We start from the raw sequence: 24,457 nt of genomic DNA on the forward strand, positions 1-24,457 counted from the left end.
GCAATGGGAAAAAGTCTCTTCAACAAAAGGTGTTGGGAAAACTGGATAGCTATAAAAAAAAAGAATGAAACTGAACTACTCTTTTATACCATACACAAAATAAACTCAGAATGAATTAAGGACCTAAGGGGAGACCTGAAACCATAAATTCTTAGAAGAAAGCATAGACAGTAGTTTCTTTGACATGAGTCATATAAACATTTTTCTATATCTGTCTCCACAGGCAAGGGACACAAAAGCAAAAATAACCTATTGGGACTACATGAAAATAAAAAGCTTTTACACAGTCAAGGAAACCACTGACAAAATACAAAGGCAACCTATAAATGGGAGAAAATATTTGTAAATGATACATGCAATAAGGGGTTAATATCCAAAATACATAGAGAACTTATACAACCCAACACCTAAAACAAAAACAAATACTGAAAAAAAACAATCTGATTAAAAAATGGACAAAGACCTGAATAGACATTTTTCCAAAGACAACATACAGATGGCCAACAGACATGAAAATATTCTCAATATCACTAATCATCAGGGAAATGAAAATCAAAACAACAATGAAATAACTCTTTACTTATGTCAGAATGGTTACAATCAAAAAGCGTGGGCAAGGATGTGGAGAAAAAGGAACCCTTTGCGCATTGTTGGTAAGCATGCAAATTGGTGCAACCACTGTAGGAAACAGTGTGAAGATTCCTCTAAGATTAAAAATAGAACTACCATATTATCCAGTCATTCCACTGCTGGGTACTTACCCAAAGAATATGAAAAAACTTACTTGCAAAGACATATGCACCCCAATGTTTATTGAAGTATTATTTACAATATCTAAGATATGGAAGTAACCCAAGTGTCCATCAATAAATGAAATGGATAAAGAAGAAATAGAATATTACTTAGCCATAAAAAGAATGAGATCTTGCCATTTGTAACAATGTGGATGGACCTAGAGGATATAAAGTGAAATGAGTCAGAGAAAGACAAACACCATATGATTTCACTCAAATGTGAAATTTAAGAAACAAAACAAATGAACAAACAAAAGAAACAAAGCACTCTTTAAAATTTTTTTTAATTTTTAAAATTTATTTTAATTCCAGTATAGTTAACATACAGTGTTGTATTAGTTTCACATGTACAATATAGTGATTCAACAATTTCTACACATTATCATGATGAGCACTGGGTAACATATAGAATTGCCAAATTATATTGTATACCTGAATCTAATATAACATTGTATGTTAATTATACCTCAATGAAAAAATAAAAATAAAATAAAGATAGAGTTTAGGCATTATGCTAGCATTAAAGACTACGAGACATATTTCATTACATTAACAGAAATAAATGAACTAAACACTGAATTAATTAAAGGGGCTAGAAAATAGAGACAAAGGGAAGAGGATTAAAGAAATGACAAGGGGGGCGCCTGGGTGGCGCAGTCGGTTAAGCGTCCGACTTCAGCCAGGTCACGATCTCGCAGTCCGTGAGTTCGAGCCCCGCGTCAGGCTCTGGGCTGATGGCTCAGAGCCTGGAGCCTGTTTCCGATTCTGTGTCTCCCTCTCTCTCTGCCCCTCCCCCGTTCATGCTCTGTCTCTCTCTGTCCCCAAAAAAATAAATAAACGTTGAAAAAAAAATTAAAAAAACAAAAAAGAAATGACAAGGAATACAGATGAAATTAATGAAAGATAATACATATACAACCGGTATGAAGACCAAAAATGTTCTTTGAAGAGATTAACAAACCATGAGTATAATTGATCATAAGAAAAGAGAGAAGACAACAAGCAGTAATAGGAATTAACAGAACACAAATCTAATAATACAGTAGAAAAAAATTTAAGAGAATCATATCCGCATCTTGCTAGCAAAATTTTCAAAAGAGATCAATTTTCTACAGAGAAAAAATATCCAGAATGGACCCAAGAAAAACTAGGAAGCATGAACACAGAAGCATAAGAATCTGGTTCCAAGTATGACCCCTAAAAGCACAAGAGATACATCATATTATAGGTGAATCTAGCAAATTTTTAAGAAAGTTAGCTCTTATTAATGCAAATTCTTTCAGAGAAAAAGTTAGAAAGCCACTCAGATGAGGCTACAATGTCTGATAGCAAAATAAGAAAACAACAGAAAATTAAAACAACAGAAAATTATGCTATAGGCCATCTTTAAGTTATAAACATAGATGAAAGCTTAAACAGAATGTTATCCAACCAAATAAAGAAACATATTAAAAGAATAATATCTCATGACCAAATAGAATGTATTCCAGGAATATAAGGATGATTCAGTATCTGAAAATCTAATGAAGTAATTCAGAATACTAACAAAGAAAATGAAAACTATCATCATCTTGTAGGTACTAAAAAACTATTTGATGAAATTCAACATTTATTCATGATTTTTAAATTCTTTACTTGTAAACCATTAAAAAATATTTCTATAGTAAGATGAAGGGTTTCAATGTAAAAAATGAACAGCAAGTATCATTCTTAGCAGTGAAATAAAAGAAACATTCTTTTTTTTTTTTAATTTTTTTTTCAACGTTTATTTATTTTTGGGACAGAGAGAGACAGAGAATGAACGGGGGAGGGGCAGAGAGAGAGGGAGACACAGAATCGGAAACAGGCTCCAGGCTCTGAGCCATCAGCCCAGAGCCTGATGCGGGGCTCGAACTCACAGACCGCGAGATCGTGACCTGGCTGAAGTCGGACGCTTAACCGACTGCGACACCCAGGCGCCCCAAAAGAAACATTCTTAAGGAGAAAAAGATGCTAACTACTTCATTGACATTATCTCAAGAGGTCCCTTAATACTGTTTGCTAATCCTTTTATACTCTCCTAATTTCTGTTTACCTGCTCTCCAAATATTCTATTTTATCTTCCCTGTCTTCAAATTTGGGCATGCCTACTCCATTCACTTAGAATCCTTCAAATGTCCTAAGAGTCCCTACATGATCTGGTACCCCACTACCTCTTGATGCTCAGTATCACTGCTTTCTACTCTACCTACCTCTTGCTCTCTCACTTCCAACCACATCCAGGGCTGTGTCTCAGAAAAGCCTGGAGTACGCCTACCTGATGGTCTTTGCAGACAAGCAATTCTCTTACCTCCCTTGAGTTTCAGTTCAAATATCACCTTCTCCGATTGGCTTGTTTTGGATAAAATTAGAGATGGTTTTCTCTCAAGAAAACAGTCTCTCAAGAAAACAACTCCCAATGAAACGTGAACTTATATGTCTTTTCAAAATTCTAATCACATTGGCCCCACCCCAAGTCCATCATCCCTAGTCCAATCACCACTGAATCCAATTAGCTATCCAACCACCTCTTCCAACTGAACTCACAATGTTCTTTGTTTTAGTAAACACCCTCATTTTCAATGTTACCAGCTGTAAAGCATGCGTGTTTTGCCTGAATTTTTTTCTTGGAGACTTCTTACAAGAAAATAAAGACGGGAAATGACGGCCAACCCTCAACAAATCTGAAATTGTGTTTAAAAATAAAAATAAAAACAATTTGTAAGCTCAAACAGCTTTCTCCACAGCCAGAGCTACTGTGACTGGAGAAACTGCCAAGGACTGAGTAAGGAGGAATGGCTGGAAGATGATATAGAGCAGTTAATGCTGGGCTTTCCAGATAAATTACCTAGATGTACCTATGGGGGGGACAAGTAAGCCTACTCCTATCTTTTTTTTTTTTTACTGTTTATTTATTTATTTCTATTGAGAGAGAGAGAGAGAGAGAGAGAGAGAGAGAGAGAAAACGTGAGCACAAGCATTGGCGCATGAGTTGGGGAGGGGCAGAGAGAGAGGGAGAGAGAGAATCCCAGGCAAGATCCACACTCAGTGTGGATCCCCATGCGGGGCTCAACTTCATGAGTGTCAGATCATGACCTAAGCTGAAATCGAGTCAGGCGCTTAACCAACTGAGCCACCCAGGTGCCCCTAGCTTACTACTATCTTAAGTTGGTGTTTGAAATCAGAGCGGACCTCCTGGAGATTCTGATTCCACTTGGAGTCACCTTAGAAAATTATTGGAAATTTCTGACTTTTTCTGGACAAATTGCCTGGAAGTTTGCCAGAAACCAAGAGCACAAGCACATTTTGTGGGGTCTGGAGGTTATATAAATTGTAGAACCCTCCTAGGAACAGAAAGATTTCCCTGGGAATACTGACAGGACGGGAAGAAAATAGTATAGGAAAGATAGCACAGTTGGTAGGGAACAAAACATATTTGGGTCTGCCCAAAAACTATAGGGAAGAAAAGAAAACCTTGCCAAAGAAATGTGGTGAGGAGGAGCTCCTGGGGAAGAGTCAACCACATTATGGTTAGAGATTGAGGCATTTTATCTCACCCTACAGTCTCCCCAATAAGACTACACAAGATCACCTCAAAATAATAGAAACTCCTCACATCTCCTGTGGTTCCCAAGAGTCTTGGCACCCTAGGTTCTTCCACCTTATTCAAGGTCCATCCAGACAAGAGGAAGCTAGGACGCACGCCCAATCCAATGCCATCCCATTCCCCAACAAGGTCACCATAGTTTGGCTTCTTTATTAAACATAAACTCTTTTTCCTTTGGGTCTGGGATCTGAAGCAAAAATAGCCAAGGAAGGGTTTGCTTTCTGTGACCTGGTGGCTTCTGTAAAAGTACCCAAACAAACATATGCTGCAGATTCAAATGCCAATGGCAGAGGCACTTTGAGTAAGCAGTGGTAGCTCTTGGCACCTCTGCTTTAGATGGACCCTAAGGCACTAAAGAATCTGCAGAGGTGGGATAAGGAGGATCAGTACACTCCTCTCCTTTTCCAACTTTAGTGTCCAAGGACGAAAGGAAGGTTATAGCTGGTAAAATAACCTCTCGGTCTTTACAGAACTTATTGCTAATAAATGTGGATGAGGGGACCAGATAACAACCTGGCTCGTCCTTGAGGGAACATGACAAATACAATTAATTTAGACTCTAAATTCTGGGTGGATGTCAAATAACACCTCTCTCTTCTTATTCCAGATATAACTGAGAGCACTCAAGAGTCTTGGGGATAGATGGTTATGAAGCAGTGTCCAAAAATGACCCCAGATGTTTACCCTAGAATGCCTCAATAATAGGCTAGTCCAAACTCCTTCCCCTAGCTGATGGGAAGTGGTTATGTACAGCTTCCCACGGGAATAATGGCTTGCTTCCCGTGGCTAGAGGACTGTACCATCTAAATGGACCCAAGGTCCCCAGCTGCCTCCTAAAGGGCAGGCCCCAAATAGCTAGTATGACATCTAGACTGATTCCCCCAGCAGTCTGTATGTACTGTTCCTGATAAAGTTGCTGCCATTGGAGCCCTATAAGAAGGAAGAACAGGGGAAGGAGCCCCTCCACAAGAACAAAACGAAAGTCATATCCAGCCTGCCTCCTGAACATGAGATGCCTCTCTGTGGAAATGCTAAAGAAAAAGGGGGACTGTGTGCACCTTGGACTTGATGTGTTTCCTTAACTCATACTGTGTAACTTTGAAGTATTTATCCCCAGGCCTTGAAAAACTGGTGGCAGCCCCCACAAGGACTATCCAGCGGGACAAAAAATTTCCCCATGAACAAGAGGCATTCAAAAGATGGGGAGAAAGCAAATAGTAAGGTTCCATCAGGGTTAGGTTTTTCCAGGCAAGTATGTCTCATGCAAAGAGGGGCACTGATGGATTAGATTAGGTAGATGGAGTGATGATAATCATGGGCCATTAAATCTATCCTGGCTAAAAAAAGAAATGAGAACATGAGGGTGGTGATGGAGAATGAAATAGTATTTGACTTGTGGGCTCAGTTTCTCCAGTGGGTCAAACAATCTTGTTAGAACACTAGGAAATGTAAGCTGGAAAGAGAACGGGGATGCTTGAAATGGACTTTTTTTTTTTTTTTTTTTTTTTCAACGTTTATTTATTTTTGGGATAGAGTGAGACAGAGCATGAACGGGGGAGGGGCAGAGAGAGAGGGAGACACAGAATCAGAAACAGGCTCCAGGCTCTGAGCCATCAGCCCAGAGCCTGACGCGGGGCTCGAACTCACAGAGCGCGAGATCGTGACCTGGCTGAAGTCGGACGCTTAACCGACTGCGCCACCCAGGCGCCCCTTGAAATGGACTTTTAACTTAGGTATTTTTTAACCGAGTGTCCATTTTATTGATGTCTTGAAATCCTTTTTACTTTATGCTATGAAATCTCAAACTGTCTGCCTCTACCCACATTATCTCACCCAAATTTCCCTTCCTTCCTTCTCAGTCCTTAAATTCCACCCCTTCTCAAGTACATGAACTTGACCCCTTTTCTTCCTTTATGCCCACCCCCCAAAAAAAACACCATCTCTTCTCTCATCTCCTATAGTTCTCTCTTAGCACTTATCCTTCATACTTGATATACTATGAACAGCAAGAGTTACCTTTATTTAGTATCTCATTTTGCCAGGCCTTTTATTAAACACTTCCTAAATAGAGTCTCATTCAAACCTCACAACTGGCCCATGTATGAAGTTGGTGCCATCATTGTCCCCAATTTATGGAGGAGAAAAATTCATATTTAACCCAAGAACTTGTGGTCTCAATCTCCAGAGCTATTTTTGTACTTGTCTTCCATATAAAAGTATTTTGAAAGCATGGTCTGTGTCCTGTTCTTTATTATAGTTTCCAAGGGATCTTGTAATTTCTATATTGTGCACTCCAAAAATTTATTCAAGAAATAATTAAGTGAGGCTATTTGGTATATACCTGCAGCCTCTCTCCTCTTGGTCACATGCTTTATTCCTGCTCTTCTTTCTCAAGAGGACATACTCCTCTCTGGCTAATCTCTCCCTTTAAACCCCTTCAATCAATACCTCCCACTGTTCCAGGATGGCCAATTACATAATCACTATCACCTTTGCCTTTGTTAAATCTCAGTCACCTGTCTCTTAATTTAAGTTATTGTCCTTTCTCTCACTTTCCTTTCAGTACCTAACATGTCAAAAGCACAAACAGAAACAGTCTTTGTTCACAAACCCACTTCCTCATCTCTCTCATCTTCTGGTTCTGCCCCCACTTCTCCACTGGAATTGATCTCCGTAAATCATCGAATTGCTTCCTCCCAAATGCTATTCCAGGGGTTATACTTTCTCTCTCCACATCACTGATTCACGGAGCACCCCCTTCTTCGTCCTAAAACTCTGACCTCTAGGCACTGCTAATTCCTCTTTAACTCTGGTTCTTCTTCTTCATCTCCCTGTTTCCACTTCCTCTTCCTACCACACGCAAGCAAACTAACCTCAAAGCTCCACTCTCTTAAGTGTATTACTTTCTTTCTTTAAATTCCCCATTTATGTTCATGGCTTTCTTTAGCACTGCACTCTCACTCTTCAAAGATATTATTTATTGTCATAATTTTCTATCATACCGACTTGCTCCTAACCTTTTTCTTCATCTTGGACAGCCCACTGAGCCCCTGAAAATCAACTTTTTTAGTACAAATTGATCATCTTTCTCCTAAAATTAATTTCCTCCTTTAGATGTCTTTATTTCTACAAATGATAATACAGTTACCCTAGTCACTGTCCGCCTCAGACATTAGCCACTGTTTCTGCTGGAAGTATCTAAATGCTGTGTTTAATAAAAGATTCCCTCCTGAATTATAAATTCTACTGACCACTCATTGAAAATAATTTATAACCATGGATTTGATGGTTGAATAAATTCTGTTTATGATACAAGTGACTGAACTTTGTACTATTGGACAGTTATTACTTATAAATATGTATCCTAATTTCAGTACCTTGAACAGTATGCACAGTAAAATACTGGTGAAATTAACAAAGTTCCTTAGATGTGTGGCAATGGAATGATTGCACTGTAGGATTTAAATATCTTAAGGTCCTTAACCTGTTATTTCCAAAACTCTTCAGAAAGAATGTTTCACATCCTCACCATTAAGTAACTTTACTTTGGGGGGTGAGGGGAAAGGAAAAACAAACTACTTGTTTGGTAAGCAAAAAAGTGGAGCTCAAGTTTTAATTTACATTTCTTGGAGTACCACTAAGGCTTTTTTTTTTTTTTTTCCTTTCATGAATATGAGCTATTTGCATTTCATCATATGTATTGGTTCATAACCTTTGCCCATTTTCCTAGGACCATTTTAGGGTCCTAGTGCTTTTTCTCATCTACTTATATGAACATTTTACATATTGCCCATATGAAAATTTTACATATTAAGCCCTTTATTAGATATGTTCATAGGTTTTTCCCAGTTTCCCGCTTCTTTATAGTTCCTTGATTTTATTTAATCTAAAATGTTGACACATATTTCAGTGTTTTAAGGTGAGTCTTTTGCTTTGTAATGTCTTTCACATATGTTTAAAAAGTTTACTTCCCCTTCAGAGGCAGGTTAAGTAGTATCTTACTTTTTTCCCTTTTATATGTTAATTGTACTTTTAATTCTATTTTTTTTTAAAGTTAACTTGTTTTATTGTTTTGTGGGGATGATGTGAGGAATAAGGAAGATGTAAATCTAATGCCTGGTCCTTTAAATATGTCCTGTTTGTTGTGTGCTATCTCTCTTCCTCTCAAGTTTATATTTTCTTTATCCCAGTGTTCTTAATTTTTTTTTTGAGTCTCAAAATTCAGGTTCTTTAGTTTAAGGAAAAACTTTTTACTTCTTTGATGACTTCCTCTACTTTTTTCCTCTGTTTATTAACTCCTGTTATTTGGATATCAGGCCTCATGGATTGGACCTTTAACTTTTGTAACTTTTCTTCTCCCAGTTTTCTATCCTTTTATCACTATGCTCTTCTAGAAAAACGTCCTCATCTTTACCTTCGCAAACTCCTTCAGTTGTCTTTTCCATCTTTCTCAAAATTTTAATTTCCAAGGCATTTTTGATCCCTTAGCTTTTTTGTATGTAGCTTCCTTATCCCCCACCCCGTGTCTTATTGTCCTGTTCTTGTTTCATGGGTACATTTCTTCTATCTCTCTGAAAATATTAACATGTCAATGGCTTTTGAAGGTTCTTTTCCGCCTGTATGGTCTGTTTCTTTGAAATTTCCTTTTATTAATTTTTTGTTTCAGTTTCTATTTTTCAGCTTTAAGGCTTTCCTCAAATGTCTGGTGATCCTTAGTAGTTGGTTCATATAGGACTATAACACAAAAAACTGTTTAGAAGCTCAGAGTGTATGGTGATTATGTTTCCCTAAATGATGATCTGTCTGGGCTGTTTCTTGGGTGAGCCTCTGATGTATCTCTGGGGCTGGTCATATTCAATAGTGACGGATCTTCTAGTCTTCCTCCTGGAGGGGACAGGCCTGACTTCCCTAATATATGGAAAAGGGGCCCTGAAATTTCTAATATCCAACTTGTAAAGTTCACTAAGCCAGTTTGTTTTCCCTATGATAGCCACTCTCTCAAGAGGTGCTGGAAATTCCCAGTCCAGAGGCCATCTTTTTCACCTACTCTAGAAAATGAAGCTTAGTCTTCCAACAGGGCAAAAGAGGAGTTTAGAAAGGGAGGGGATCTGAGGCTCTAACTGATTCTTAGATTTAGTCTTCCATCAGGGCAACAGAGAAGTTTAGGAAGGGAGGGGATCTTAGGCTCTGACTGCTTCTTAGATTTTCAAGAAATCCTCCTTAGCCTCCTTTTAACTGCCACGTTCAGAGGTATCTAGTGCCATGAAAGCCTAAGTCTTTGGGTTCTGTAGAGACAATTGCATTGCTTCTTGGCTTTCCTCATTGCCAATTTAGGATTCAACTTTACAGGGTTTGGTAAATCAGTTTCTACTTGCCTACCTGTTTTTTTGTAAGCCAAAAATCCTATTATTGTTACTTGAGTGGAGTTTTGGAGGAAACAAAGTAAGCGATTGTACTTAAACCACCATCTTTATATCTTGTTTCCTCAAATATCTCTCTCAATAGTACCTAACCCAAACCTTGGGCTCCAAATTCTTTGTCATTGTCCCTGACTTCTCTAAGTTATAATCCCTACCTTCCAGACAAACCTCCTCGAGACTCTTCCCCACCAACCCTAGGCCTCCCTGCCAGCTATTTGTCTGGGCCACGTATTTGGTACTTAGCAGAAACTGTTGAAGTGGGAGCTATCCAGAATGTTTTACTTGACAGTTAGCTTTCACCTCTAATGGGTACTTGTCTAAAGCTATAAATCCCTTCCATGAGATGTGCTTGCTTCTCTCCCCAAGATATCTGCATGTTTCTGCCCCACAAATTTCAACATACTCTTCTTTATTAGCTGCATGGAAAAGAGAAGATAAAAAAGTGATTTTTTTCTTGTACACTTTGTGCCTCAAATGCCAATGTTTGGTGTCAGTTTCTTTTTTAGGAACATCCAAGAGTTTGGTGGTTAGTGTCGGGCATGAACAGCATAGATTAAATCGTAACAAAGATTGGGACTTGGCCTTTATTTGGTTTTACTTTGTTTTGCAGGGAGGACTTGGCCTTTAAATCTGCAATTCAAATGTCACATTATGATTTTGTTGTGACATATAATAAACTGAGCACTGGAATATTAACCTCATTAGAGTTTTCTCTATTTACTTTCCTCTGTTACATGGATACTGTGGCAGTCACGGTGATATCTAGCAGCAGAGAGAGGCAAGAGCCAGAAGTCTTTTTTGAACTCCATTATCTCCAAGACACAGCCACTGTATTGAATTGAGGCAACTTCTAACATGTGCTTCTTTGAATTGCCAATACAGTTCTTGAGTAGCATGTAAGTCTGGTTCTTGGACTTTTCCAGAGATTCTAAACTACTTAATGCTAAAAACAAACAAACAAAGAAACAAACAAAACACAAAACTCCTTTGCGTTAGACTACAGTGAATTCTAGAGTAAATTCTATAATATGCAGCTAAAAAACCCTGGCCAATAACTAATACACTTCCTGTCCCTCATTTCCACTCCTCAAAAGTAATCACTCTTAGGTATTTTAGCTGTTTCTTGTGTTCTCTTTTTCCAACATTTCTAGACTTTTCAGTTTTAGATATTGTGGACAGTCATACTATAAAAGATACAGATTTAGTTCTCTTTTGCTTCATCCCAACACAGACTTCCCCTACTCCATCCTCTCCTATAGCTGTATCAAATTTTTTGGTTAAACCAAGTCTACATTTTTACCATGCAAAACTCGTTACAGCTGAGTCACGTAGTACACTATGACTGCATTTCCACATACAAAATTTTATTTATCAGGTAGTTAATAATTGTCTCATGGTTTCATTTGCTTGGTTTTATACATACTAATTCATTCCCAAATTCATTTCCAGTAGTGTAAATATCTTGTAGATACATAAAACACATCAGGTACCAAATCAGACTTCTCTCTTCAGAAATATCCTTCCTGGAGCCCTCCATAGGCTTTCTTGAATCTGGACTGGTTAGTCTTTAGGGTGCTGCATAGCCTGCAGGCTAGAGTTTCTACTTATCATAATCCTAGAGATTCCCTTTCTCTATTATGTTAGATCCCTGATTCCTCCCACCTCAGTCTTCTTTCCTGGTTTACTCCCTTGTGTTGATGGAGCATGTCCACCAGGCACATCCTTGGAGGTTACATTATAGATTATTAAGTAGTTTACAGAATCTTTGGAAGGACCAGAGAATAGGTTTTTAGACTGTGCATCTAGGAACAACACCCAAATTATCAAACAATCTATATTAAAGTATTCCTATACCTTCTTTTGTCCAAGGTACTAAAGACTATGGGCAACAGACATTACCAACTAGAGTCTATGCCACTGCTGCCTCTGAAAGCTCACTGTCCTTCACCACCTCCTCCAGGAACAAATCCTGTACAAAACCAACTTCCTCACATTTCTTCAAATTGAGGTGTTCCAATCAAGTGTCTGATGGGAAGAGCCTAAGTCATATGTCTATGTCTTTGCTAAAACAGATGCTGGATGATTGAATTCTGGCTTCAACCTTGGCAAGGCAGGAGACCTAATATGGGAATTTTCCTAAATATTAAAAAGGAAATTCAAAGTTGGTCATAAGTATATTAACTACCAAAGTTTGCATGTTTGAAAATGTCTTTGTTCTACCTTTACATTTTTCTTTCAGGACCGTGAAGACATTGTTCCATTGAATTCTAGCTTCCAGAAATCCAAAACCAATGTGTTTTGTGATCCTTTTTGTGCATCGTGTTTTTACTCTCTTGACACTTTTAGGATATTCCTTTGGTCCTGATTTTCACAGATTTCATTAGGACATGATCCGTAAGTCTTTTTTGTCAACTATTGAGCTAGACCTTCTGATATAGAAACTCATGTTCTTCGTTGCTGTGAGGCTGATATCATTTCTTTAATATATTCCTTCCCACTGTATTTTCAGTTCTCTCTTTCTAGAAATACAATTAGTTGGTTATGAAACCTCTTGGACTTACCCTCTAATTTTCTTATCTTTGCTCTCCTATTTTCCATCTTTTTGTTCTCTTGTTACACTTTATTTTCCAAATCTTTTAGCAATTATTTTTAATTTCCATAAATTCTTTTTTGCTTTCTGAATATTCCTTTCATTATGGATTCCTGATATTTTCCATGGCTTCAGATTTTTTTCTCTCTCTAGAAGTATTAATTCTGGGGATTTTTTTAAGGTTCCATTTGCTTTCTACATTGTGTCTGTTTCCCCTGAATTCACTCTTCCAGGACGCTTTGGTTTCTGTCCTTCATGTTAAGTGCTTTCCTCATATATCTATTATTCTTGGCTTATGTTTAAGAGCCAGGCACTGAAGAGTTTTGTTTGCTATGTATGACTGGTAAGTTTCATAGACAGTGCTCTGACAAGTATCCAGTCATTTCCTTTGGGGCTGGGGGCAACTGTCAGTACCTGCGGGTGAGAGTATAATGAAAAGACTTTAGGGGTGCCTGGGTGGTTCAATTGGTTAAGTGTCTGACTTTGGCTCAGGTCATGATCTCACAGTTCTCTGACATGGGTTCGAGCCCCATGTCAGGCCCTATGCTGACAGCTCCGAGCCTGGAGCCTGCTTCCAATTCTGTGTGTCTCCCTCTCTCTCTGTCCCTCCCCCACTCATGCTCTGTCTCTTTCTCTCTCTCAAAAATAATAAGTAAACATTGAAAAAAAAAAAGAAAAGGCTTTAGATTTGTGTATCTATTTCATTTGAAATTGGGGCTCAGGAATTTATGGTGTCTTAATTTTCTGTTTTTTAGAAACATTAAATAATAGAGAAAATTGCATATATAACAAAAAACCTGCATTCCAAACAGCCAGACTTGACATTCTTAGCATTTTTTCATATTTGCTTCAAGTGTTTTTTTTTAAAGAAACAGCTTTATTGAGATATAATTTACATAACAAAAATTTCACCCATTTTAAATGTACAATTCAATAATTTTTGGTATATTTACAAAGCTGTGCAACCATCACCATAATCTAGTTTTAGAACATTTCCATCACTCCAAAAAGAAACTTCATGCCCATTTTCAGTCACAACCCATTTCCACCCTCAGCTCCAAGAAACCACTAATCTATTGCCTAGTCTGGAAATTTCATATAAATAGGATCATATAATGAGTTTTTTTGTGTGTCTGGCTTGTTTCACTCAGCATGTTTTTGGGGTTCGTCCCTGTTGTACTATTAGTATTTTGCTTCCTTTTATGGTCAAATAATATTCCATTGTTACGAATATACCACATTTTAGTTGCCCATTCATCCATTGATAACATTTAGGTTGTCTTCATCCTTTGGCTATTATGAACATTCATGTACAAGTCTATGTGGGGACATGTGTTTTTATTTTTGTGTAGATACCTAGGAGTGGAATTGCTGGATCATATGGTAACTCTTATGTTTAATGTTCAGAGAAACTGCTACACTGATTTTCTGAAGTGCCTGCAAAATTTTAAATTTCCACCAGCAATATAGGAGCATCCTTATGTTTCAACATTCTCACCAATACTTATTATTGCCTTTTTTAAAAATAGTATTTCTACTAGTTGGTGTGAATTATCTTGCAGTTTTGGTTTGTCTTTCCTTAATGACTAATTTGATGTTGAGCATTTTTTTTCCTATCTCATTGCCCATATCTTTTCTGAAGAAATTTCTATTCAAATTCTTTACTCATTTTTTGAGTCTTTTGTCTTCTCATTATGGAGTTGCAAGATGTCTTTATATGTCCTGGTGATAAGTCCCTTGTTGAGTATATCATTTGCAAATATTTTCTGCCAGTCTGTGCATTACCATTTCACTTTCTTAATTATGTCTTTGGAAGTGTACAAATTTTGAATTTTAATTAAGTGCAACTGATCAATTCTTTTATTCCTTGTGCTTTTGCTGTTGTAGTTAAGAAATTATTGCCTAGTCCAAGGTCATGCAGATATATTCCTGTTTTCTTCTAAGACATTTACAGTATTTTCTTACATTTAGGTCCATGGTCAATTTTGACTTAATTTTTGTATACGGTGCGAGGTAGGGATCCAAATTCATTCTTTTGTTTGTGGATATCCACTGTTCCAGCAACATATGTTAAAAAAAAAAACTATTCTTTAACTGTTGAATTTTCTTGAAACTTTTGTTGAAATCAACTGGCTAAGGGTTTATTTCAGGCTCTCAATTATATTCCAGTTAATTATATAGCTATCCTGATACCAGTGTCTTAATTATTACAGCTTTGCTGTAAGTTTTAAAATCAGGAAGTGTGAGTCCTCCAAATTTTTTGTTCTTTAAGATTGTTTTGGTATTCCAGGTCCTTTGTGTTTATATATCAACTTCAGCATAAAGTTTTATTTTCGGGGGGGGGGGGGGGGAGGGGAGGGGTGAGCCGGAAGTAATTAAATAGAATTGCACTGAATCCATAGATCAATTTGGGGTATGGCCATCTTAACAAAATTAAGTCTTCTGATTCATGAATATGGAATGCTTTTGCATTTATTTAGCTCCTCTTTAACAACATTTTGTAGTTTCCAATGTAGTTTCCACTTCTTTTAAGTTTATTCTTAAACAGTTTATTCTTTTTGATGCTATTGAGAATGGAATTGATTTCTTAACTTCATTTTTAATTCACATTGCTCATTGCTAATGTACAGAAATCAACTGATTTTTGTATACTGGTCTTATATTCTGAAATCTTGCCAAACTTACCTAGTTCTAGTAGTCCTTTAGTGGTTCCTTAAGATTTTCTCTACATAAAATCATGCCCTCTGTCGGTCAATAAAGACAGTTTTAGTCCCTCCTTTGCAATTTGGATGCTGTTCTTTTTTTTTTTTTTTTCCTTGCCTAACTACCCTGATTAGAATCTTCGGTGTAATATTGAGTAGAAGTAGTGAGAACAGACATCCTGAAGGATCTTGTTCCTGTTTCAGGTACTTTTAAATAGAAGAAATAAATATTTCAGATGAAGTGGAAGTCCCTTTTAGATGTAAACTGCAAATCCTAATCTCCTTTTCTTTCCCAGCCTCATAAACAATTATTATGAATTTGGTGCATTTTTTGATTGGTGGATGTCTTTTCATTTGTATGTGTGTTATGTGTTGTGTATCCACTAAAAATATGGACTATTGTTTTGTGTATCTACTACTTTTATTTTGTATAAATGATTTCATAATATGCTAATTTTTTTCAGTTTTTGAATTCAACACTGTCTCAACTCATAATACACAAAAATATACATATATAGTCTCTTATAAGAATATACTTTATTCAATGCATTTCTCTATTAGTGGGTATTTAGATTACTTAAGTGTTTTTCGTTTTGTTTTGTTTTTTATGAACGATGCTACACTAAAAACTTTTATGTGTGTTCTGGTAATTATATGTGAGAATTTACCTAGGGTAGATATTTTTAGGTAATACAGAAACTGTATTTTGCATTTTATTACGCAAGGTCAAGTTGCTTTACCTAGTGATTTTCCTAATTAACACATGCACTGAATAGAAGTTTCTTTCTCCATACCCCTAGATGCACTTGAGAATGTCAAATTTTTAGTTAACTATTTGCTTGGAAAAATTATTTATTTCCTTTTATAGGATTGTGTGGATTGTTTCCTGATGAGGTGCAGGCTTTTCATTGATTATTGCCTTTATGTGGGTTTCAATTTATGAACCAGTTGTACCAGGATACCAGTTATATCCTTTGCTTTTTCAATTAGTTTTTCTTTTTCTACTGATTTGTAAGAGTTCTTTAAATGTTTGTGATGCTAATTCTATGTCTGTCACAGTGTTGTAAATAGCTCACTTCACCCCATCACCTCCATTTAAATTTGTTCATGGTGTCTTTTTTAGGTATTTTGAAAATTAAATGTAATCAAACTTATCTTTTCCATTATGATCTGTTCCCTTATGTCCTGTTTAAGTAACATACTGTTCCTTTAAGTCACAAAGATTTTATTTTCTTTTGTTTTCTTTGTTTCATCCATTTAGAATGCTGTTGGGAAGCAGGGATCTATATTGTCGTTTTGGTTGTTGTTGCTGTTGTTGTTTGTAGAAATCTGTCTATCCCCATTTTCCCACTGAGTTGGAATCTTCCACTCTCACATGCCAAGTTCTAATATAAACATGGATCTCTTTCTAAACTCTACATTCAAGTCCATTGATTTGTCCATTTCTGTGCTGAATCTATACTATTTAATTATAATAGCTTTATGCTTAGTATTGGTAATTGGTAAGTCAAGCCCCTATGTGCTTATTCATCTTTTTCAGAATTAATTTGGGTAGATTAGTAGAGTTAAACTTCAGTATTAATTTTAGGATAAATTTTTCAAGTTCCACAAAAATAGTATTGATTTCAACTGAAATTGCATGAGTTAAAGAAAAACTTGAGGTGGACATACCTCCCATACTGGGCATTCCCATTCACTAACTGGTATTCCTCCATTTATTCAGATCTTATATGTATTTCAATAAAGCTTCAAAATTTTATCCATAAAGATAATGTATCTGTTGCCTTAGATATATTCTTAGGAACTTCTTAATTTTTTGAGTGTATTATGATAGACATTTTTCTATTAATTTTCATTATTTATTGATCTACATCTCTTTTCAAACTTTACACCTCTTTTTCCTATTAGTTAAACCAGCCTGACCATTGATTCTAGACTTTTCCATATAGATATTTTCTGAAAAAAATACAAAACTCATATCTCTTCTTTTCCAGTAGTCATTGCTTCTTTTTTTTTTTCCTTTTCTTTTTTTTTTTTTTTTTGGAAGCTGGGCAGGAATGGAAGTCTTATATAATTAGATATGATCTCCAGTAAAATACTGAATGTTGACTGATTAGTAGAAATTCTACATTCATTTCAGAATTTAATAAGAGTGGTTCTAAACTTTAAGTTACATCATATCATTTAACACCAATCTGACACACTTTTGAGAGTGACAGGGAATCAAGAAAAACAGGACCAGGACTCTACTAATTGATCAAGTATTTGTAAAGAAATATAGAATACTTGAGCAATGAAATCTAAAAATTGACCTAATGGTCATATACTGAACTTTGTACTCCCAAAAATACAGAATAGAATTTTTTTTCAAGTCCTATGGAAACCTTACAAAATTGACCATAAACCTGTGGCCAGAAAACAAGTTTTAACAAATGTTAAAGGGCTAAAAGCAGGCAGGCCATAATTATAAACAACAAAGTTAGAAATCAATATTAAAAAGACACCTAGAAAATCCCAAATTTTATAAAATTAAAAATAAATTTCTAAACAAACTTTTAATCAGAAAGAAATAAAAATGGAAATTAGGAAATACTTTAAATTAGAGGGGGGTATTCTACATTTCTAATCTTGTGGGATGTAGTAAAAGGTATTAAAAAGAAGATTTATATATTTAAATAAATATCTAAGAAAGGAAAAGAAAGAAGTCTGAAAAATTAAATGAGCTAAGCATCCATTTCAGAAATTTAGGAAAAAAGCAACGAAAGTAGAAAAAAGAAAATAATAAAAATACAACCAGAAACGGATGAAATAGAAAACCAATATAAAATAGAGAGGATGAACAAAATCAAAGGTTGTTTTTTTGAAAAGTCAAATAAAATCGAAAGCCTCTGATGAAAATAGCAAAGACCCAAAATAGAAGGCACAAGTGACAATATCAGGAAAGATTAAAAGATCATCACTGTAACTGCTGCAGACATTTAAAAAATAAGTAAAGACAGAATAAATAACTTTGAGCCAATATATTTTAAAATTCAGATGAAACAAATTCTTAGAAAAACATAATAGCAAAATTGACACATGAAGAAATAGAGCACTGAGTATATCTATAAACATCAAGAAAACCGAAACAGTAGTTCAAAACTCTCTTCACAAATAAAATTCTAAGTCCAGATGGTCTAACCATCAAATTTTACCAAACATTCAAAGAAGAAACAATGTCAACCTTAGACAAATTTTCAGAGAACAGAAAAAAGAATATTTTCCAACACATTTTATTACACAAATCTCTCATGAGGACACTATGAGAAAGGAACATAACAAGCTAATCTCACTTATGAACATAGATGCAAAAGTCCTAAATAGAATTTGAGTAAATTGATTCCTGCAATATATTCATCAGGATCAAGGTGGGTTTATTCTAAGAATGAAAGGTTGACAGTTAAATAAATACATACAGGAACACACTAACAAACTAAAAGAGAACCCCACTAGATGTAGAAGTGTTTGATAAAATTCACCACCCATTTAGCAAACTAAAAATTTTAAGGAAATTTTATTGAGTAAAGTGCATCTACCTAAAGCCTTCCCTTTACTAGTAAAAGTTGAATGCTTTCCCTTTCTGATCAGGAAAAAGATAAGGATGCCTGTGATTTCTTTATTAAACACTGCCCAGGATGTCCTATCCAACATAAGGTAGCAAGGAAAAAGAGAGGAGAGGGTAAAGATTGGAAAGGAAGAAACAAAGCCGTCATTATTCACAGATATCACTGCACATATGAAAAATCCAAAAGATTTATAAATAAGCTACTTTAATTAATAAGAAGGTTTAGAAGGTCTCTGAATTTAAAATAGCAATATATAAAAAAATTTATATATATCAGCAACAATTAGGAAATCAAAATTTAAGAAAGATGCCATTTACAATAGTATTAAAAATTAAGTGGCACATAAGGCCAAAGATAACAAAATCTTGCAAGTTTTCTAAAAAGAAAATAATATAAATTTACTTAGAGGCAATTGAAGTAGACCTAAATAAATGGAAAGACGTAACTGTTCATAGATTTAAAGATTCAATAGTGTAGAATTGTCAATTCTTCTTATATTGATCTATAGATTCAATGTTATTCTAATCAAAATCCCAAAAGTATTTTTGTAGAATATAACATTTCACATTTTATATTGAAGCACAAAGGGCCAAGAATAGTACAGCACTCATAAAAGAGGGTCAAGATAAGACGGCTTGCTTTACCAGATTTCAAGACCTCTCTATCACAGCATGCACACAAATGAATTCCTAGCGGAACTGTGAAAGCTGTAACTATAAAACTTTTGGATAATATCCAGGAATTTCTTATAACTTCAAGTAGGGAAGAATTTCTCAATCAATAAATAACCATGCACAAAGCAGAAAGGAAAAGACTGATCAGCTGAACTACCCAAATACTAAGACTTTTTCTATATCAAAATATACCAAAAGGAGGAGTCAAGAAATGGAAAATACACATGTAGCACAAATAAGCAACAGAGCTGGTACCTAAGTACTAAAAACTCAGAGGAATCAATAGAAAAAAGACCTCAATTCCTCACAAAAGAAGTCCAAATGGACATTAAACATATGTATGTTGTTTAGTAATCAAGAGAATGCAAATTCAGACCTCAATAAGATACTACTATCATCTATCAGGTGAGTTAAAATTGAAAAGTTGGACAATATCAAGTGTGGTGAAAGTATGGAACTAGAACCCTCACCCTGCTGACAGGATATATATAAATAAAATGTACACACATACACCTTTGCACATTTATAAGAGTGCTCATAGTGGCATTATTTGTAACACCCACATCAGAAAGCATAGTTATTAGAATAAATAACACATATTGCGTATTTTTACACGATGGAATTCCACATAGTATACTACAGCTACACAAAATATACATTAAGTCGAAGGAAAAAAGCAAAACACAATGAACACATGATTCATTTATGTAACATTTTTAACATTATATAAAGCTCAAAAATTGGCAAGACTAAATATTATCATTTAGAAATACATAAGCATTTATTGAAATTTGAGGGCTTTATATTTGATTAAAATTTGTAAATGTTCAATGTTTATTAAAAATGATGTGTATTCTCGTTTTTGAGGATTTTATACACATATAAACATAATATATAAATACACATGCATATATAAATGCAACGAGCATATGTATCTATGTACTCAATGCTTCAATGTTGTTAATTTGTCTGCTTGATCTATTAATCTGAGAAAACTTACGTTAAAAAAAATTCTCATTGTAATTATGGATGTCAGTTTTTCCTTTTAATTCTTTATTTTTGTTTTATATTTTGCCCGACTACATAGTTAGTTGCATATTCATGATTGGAATATTTTCCTAGAGTATTTTTCTTTATGATATGATACGATGGCCCTATTCATGTCCTTCTTAATGCTATTCTATTTAAAGAATACTTTTTTTTATTAAATATTTATTTTTTGAGGAGGGAGGGAAGGAGAGAGAGAGAGAGAACACACATGAGGGAGGGGCAGAGAGAGAGGGAGAGAGAGAGAGAATCCCAAGTAGTCTCCAGCTGTCAGCACTGAGCCTGATGCACAGCTTGATCTCGTGAACTGCAAGATCATGATTTGAGCCAAAATCAAGAGTCAGATGCCTAACCAGCTGAGCCACCCAAGTGCCCCCAAAATACTTTTGATAATGTTGCTACGGTTCTTTTGTTGGCATTGCTTAGAATTTGCCCAGTATGTCTGTCTCTTTATTTTCCCCACATCAGTTGTTTAGTTTTAACTGTTTTAATATGTTTGTTTTTAATTGTCTTGGTAATTATGGGCTGGCCAGCTGATGAGGTAGCCATGTGCTCATATTAAGTAAAAGGTGTTAAAATTACACTTATCCAGTAATCTAGCCTGAACCATCACAAATTTCATTCTGAAGTTGTCTCCAGAAAATCATCTCTCTGGGCTTCAGGGCATCTAGTCTTGTCAAAACAAAGGACCAGTTTGTTTTTTTTATCTTAGAAAATCGGGCATTTTCAAGTTAAGCAGTTTAAACAGATGCCATTGTTTATGTTTGTTTGTTTGTTTTAACGTGATTTCTGACTTGTGACCACTGGGGGTTTTTCTTCATTTTCTTATTCAAAGCTTCAAAGAAACATTTTCAAGCAAAATTTTCACATTTTGTAACTTTGTAAAAATGAGAGGGTTTACTAGAATTGGAGGAATTGAAAGAAGGTTGGATTAAATTAGAGCTGTGACTGGATGGGGGTGGAGCTGACTGAATTAGAATTTTGATGGTGCCTATAGAGCCTGATAGTCACAGGATTTTTCATTTAGTGATTCTTTCCTGAAAAGAAATCTTTCTGGGTCTTGGTGTATCTTCATTTCAAATCTATTTCCAGACTAGCAGAATGTTAAAATTACTTTTCTCTCCTTTAAAATATAAAAGAGATTAAGGCAATAGCTTTTTATACCAAAATGTGATTTCTTTCCCTGTGAACTCACTCACTCAATCACTCATTCATCCATCCATCCATTCATTCATTAATTCATTTGTAAAAAAAATTGTGGGCATCTCTTGGTGCCAGGCACTGTTCTAGGTGCTTGGCTTACATCATTGGGATGAACAAAGATTCTGCCCTTGTAGAATTTATATACTGCATGGAATAAGTAGAGAAAGAAATAATAAACATAACTAAATTATATAGGATCATTGAAGAGGACATATGCTATGTAAAAAAGAAAAGGACAGCAGGATAAGGGAGATAAGGAGAACAGAATGCTGGGGGACCAACGGGGAGGAGGGTTGCAACTTTCAATAGGACTGTCATGTTTGAGTGACCTCATTTAAACCTACACCTGAATAAGACAAGTGAGAGTGTTCTTGGCCAAGGAAATAGCTACTGCAAGGACCCTAAGGCAGGAGATATGATCACATAACACCAGGAAGGGATGTAGCCTAGAGAGACATGAGCAAGAGAGGAAATCAATTATGTAGGGGAGAGTCTTGTAGGTCACTGTGAGCACCTTTTATTTTTACTGTGAGAGAAATCAGGAGCCAATGCCTATTGTCTAGCTGGATCCCCTTTTCTCCCAATCCCATCCAATTGTCTTGTTAATTTGTCAAAATTATTGCCAATCTGATACTATAATGTGGGAATTATTAGTTTACTTTCTTCATCCTAATAGGGAGGTTGTGTGTCTTTTGTGTTTATTGTTTCTTTGGAATTGCTATCTCTAAATGGCCTGTTTATATTCTTTGCCCATTTTTTAAATTGGGTTGTTTGTATTTTGTTATGTATAGTAGTAGTAACCTTTTATGTTATAGGTATTACAAAATTCACCCGTTAATCTAGCATTTATCTTTGACTTTGTTTTAAGCACCTTCTTTAATAAAATAAAAATTTTATATAGATAAAGTTTTACATTTACTTTTTGCACAGCTCTTAGGTGTTCTGCCTTGCTCAAAAGGTCTTTGCAAACCCTAGGTTGTGCAAATAGTCTCTTAAGGTTTCTTCTTAGATATTTATGGTTTCTTTTTTCCTTTTGGCTATTCAATTCAATAGGACATGGTATTTGTGTAAATTCTGAAGCTAGAACTCCACATTACATCCTGCCACAAGAGTCGGTTTTACAGTCATAGTTATTATGTAAAATATCCCTTACACATTGAATTAAAAGACTGCCTTTGTCATATTAAAATGAAGGAGCACTGTTAAAGGTTAAGATCTACTACATATATCCAAAACCTGAAAGAATGATCTACAAGGAATGGATTGATTCATAGATTATGAGAGATAAGAAATACAGCAGGATGTCAGTTACAAAGAAGGCTGGAGGGATTAGGATCCAGACCACAAAGGAGGGGGCTTAGGTCATCTCATGTCTACTAACCCATAGAGAGCTGAGGGCAATGGGCACAGTCATGGGCAGTTTGGTAGATCTGCTGGAGGGCACATGAGAAATCCTTGTTTAAGAGCTTTTGTTTTCGCAAGAAGTCAGAAGATCATCCATTCCTGGGAAAGAGGATGAGAAGGGAAAAGAGGGTGGAAAGGGTGTGTAGATTTGAAGAAAGAGGGGACTGTGGGAAATCATATCATTGCAGAGTGGAAAAATAAGCAATTAGAAGAGCATAAGAGGTTTGGCAGGCAGAATTCGAGGTACAACCGGATTTCTGTGGTAATGGGCTTAAAATGAGAACTCCTGGGAGGTTATACATGACTTTTGCCAGCAAAGGTAACTGATAAGGTATATTTTAAGTTTTTAGTAAACTTGCTTTTAGGTTTTTTTTTTCCTAATACTTTCAAACCACTTAAGTCAAAAGCTTTTGGTTCATTTATCAGTACTTTAAAATCACTTAAGCAAACACTTTTTTAGTGTTTTCTAATTACTACTTTCAGACCATTTCAGTCAAAGCTTTTAACTTCATGGACTGATGAGATTGTATGTGGGTGTTAATTACAGGGGTGGTTATTTAATCATGGTGATCCAAAGATTAGCCCACGGTGGTGGGCTAAGAGCAAAATGAATCAGGGTGATGGACTCAGGGCTGATAAGGGCAGCTGGGATATAGAAACCAGGGGTATTATCTATAATTGTGTCACCACCCTGTCATTGTTACTTCTTTCCTCCACTTCATAGTGCATCAATCATTCATTCATTCAACAAATACTTACTCAGCACCTATTATGTGCCAGGCACTGTTCTACATGCAGAGGATACACCAGTGAACAAGAGAGACAAGGTTCCTGCTTTCCTGGAACTTATGTTCTAATATAGGAAGATAGACAATAATAATAAAAATAATATTAATAATAATAATAGCTAACATTAATTTAGCAAGTACTGTTTGCTGAGACTGTTTTAAGCACTTTACAAGTATTACTTCATTTAATCCTTATCATAACAATAGGAGGTCAAGACTAGAATTATCCCCATTTTATATAATGGAAACTGAGGGCACAAAAAGGGAAAATAACTTTCCCTTTAGGGCAAGGCTAAACAGCTAGTCAAAGGCAGGCCTGGAATTTAGCACCAAGATAGGCTACAGATCCCTTATCTCTTAACGACTCTGCTATACTGCCTCTCAGACAAAAAACAAGGCGAAAAAACAATGGCAGAATAAATTTGGCAGCATTTGGTACTACAAAAAAAATAAAGTAGGGCGATGTGACGGTATTTGCATGTTCGGGGCTTGGGGGTGACAAAGAAGATGTCAGGGAAAAGCCTCACTGGCACAGTAACATCTGAGCAGAGACTTGAAGGATGTTAACAGATGTCTTGGGGCACAGGCAACAGAGAAAACCTAGT

General features: G+C 35.7%; 1 protein-coding gene across 2 annotated transcripts in view; it reads right to left on the minus strand.

The window, feature by feature from the left end:
* The window catches only part of LOC125146931 (lysine-specific demethylase 4D-like), a 34,852-nt gene that overhangs the window by 8,910 nt on the left and 1,485 nt on the right, over positions 1 to 24,457 (minus strand). For both annotated transcript variants that reach the window (XM_047823859.1, XM_047823860.1), the window contains exon 2: positions 23,824 to 23,917. The gene's annotated coding sequence lies outside the window, so the exon portion shown is untranslated. The remainder of the gene's footprint in view (positions 1 to 23,823; positions 23,918 to 24,457) is intronic.

The sequence above is a fragment of the Prionailurus viverrinus genome, chromosome D1 (genome assembly GCF_022837055.1).
Source record: "Prionailurus viverrinus isolate Anna chromosome D1, UM_Priviv_1.0, whole genome shotgun sequence".
In the NCBI taxonomy this organism is placed as follows: domain Eukaryota; kingdom Metazoa; phylum Chordata; class Mammalia; order Carnivora; family Felidae; genus Prionailurus; species Prionailurus viverrinus.